Below are 1,385 nucleotides of genomic sequence, written 5' to 3'. Positions count from 1 at the left end.
AAGAAGTTATGCAAGTAGTCATTAGTCAAGCATACCTTTAGTATGCCAGACATCAGACAGCAGATGCACTGGACTTTTTAACTACATTTATAAATGGAAACCAAAATATTGATAGAGAATAAACCAGAATAAATCACTGCAGAAGAGTATTTCATAAGACTGTAAGTAGTTTCCTCTGTGGACATGTTGCAGGAAATTGTATTTGCCACATATTTCAATTTGTTTTATCTAATAATAGGAACCATTCTCATACACGTGTTTGGCTTCTTTTATGAGATTGCCATATTTAGTCTGAGAAGCTCAACAACTCATTTAAGATCTCCATACTCATGAAATGAGATCTTTGTACTTATTGGAGACACAAAATGCTTCAGCCAAACACTAAGATTATTAAGCTAATGAAAAGGGAACTAAAGTACTTCTAAGAATCTTGGACTTCAGTTGTCAAGATACACTCAAGTTGTCCAATATGTAAATGTTTACTTGAGAATAATAGTTCTAATTATATAAAAAGAAAAACATTAAGGTGAAAGTCAAATGACATAATTACATTACGGACACTATGTGACTAATATTTTATTAAATTGCCATTGAGATAAAAGATATTGTCACTACTTCCTTCTTTGGCTTGCCATATAAATGTCTAAGGCTATGGTTTTCTGCTTCCAAGTTATTCACAAAATGGTCATTTTACAGATGTTTTATTCTCTGTTTCTCTACTTATTTAAATTACCAAGTTGTCTAAGCATAAATGCCAAGACATGTCTTGATTTGGGCCAGATAGATTTCTCCTGGGAATATACATGGCTCTTTAAGTACCTTCATCAACACTGCATCAAGAAAACATCCTCACCTTGACAGCCCATAATGCCTTTAAATTTAAAACTGAGTTCTTCATTTGGCAGCACACATACTAAAATTGGAATGCTATAGAGAAGATTAACATGGCTGCTGTGAGAGCCTAACAGGCAAATTTGTGAAGTATTCCATATTTTTAGTACTATCTGTCAACAAAATTAAGTTCCGTTGATGAAACTAGAAAAATTTCAGCCAGAAGAAGTTAATCATGCCCAAGAAAACAAAGAATAAATAATTCCAAACCAGCATATCAGAAGAGGAAAACACACAAATACACACCACTACAATATAATAATAAGATTCAACAAACAAAGTTCATTGAAAACTCTCAATATCACTGGTTTTAATCCCCCAATTAAGAAAAAAAAAACATAAACTAAAAGAAAGGATTTGAAAACAGGACTCATCCTGTTGCAGCAACCAAGAAACATACTTCAACTCCAAAAATAAACATCATCATCTCAGAGTAAAAGGAGGAAAAGAAGTATTTCAAGCAAAAGGTCATAAGAAGCAGGCCAGTGTAGTCA

The 1,385-nt window shown here is 32.9% G+C and overlaps 1 non-coding gene across 1 annotated transcript; it reads left to right on the top strand.

The window, feature by feature from the left end:
- The first annotated feature begins 889 nt into the window (after positions 1 to 889).
- LOC129667500 (U6 spliceosomal RNA) lies at positions 890 to 996 on the top strand. The gene has a single exon (XR_008718745.1). It is a non-coding gene; the product is annotated as a U6 spliceosomal RNA (small nuclear RNA).
- The last annotated feature ends 389 nt before the right edge of the window (positions 997 to 1,385 follow it).

Source organism: Psammomys obesus, unplaced genomic scaffold (assembly GCF_907164565.1).
Source record: "Psammomys obesus unplaced genomic scaffold, mPsaObe1.curated_primary_1811, whole genome shotgun sequence".
NCBI classification, from domain to species: domain Eukaryota; kingdom Metazoa; phylum Chordata; class Mammalia; order Rodentia; family Muridae; genus Psammomys; species Psammomys obesus.
The sequence above is the reverse complement of the archived record's forward strand: the minus strand, read 5'-3'. Positions and strand labels throughout refer to the sequence as shown.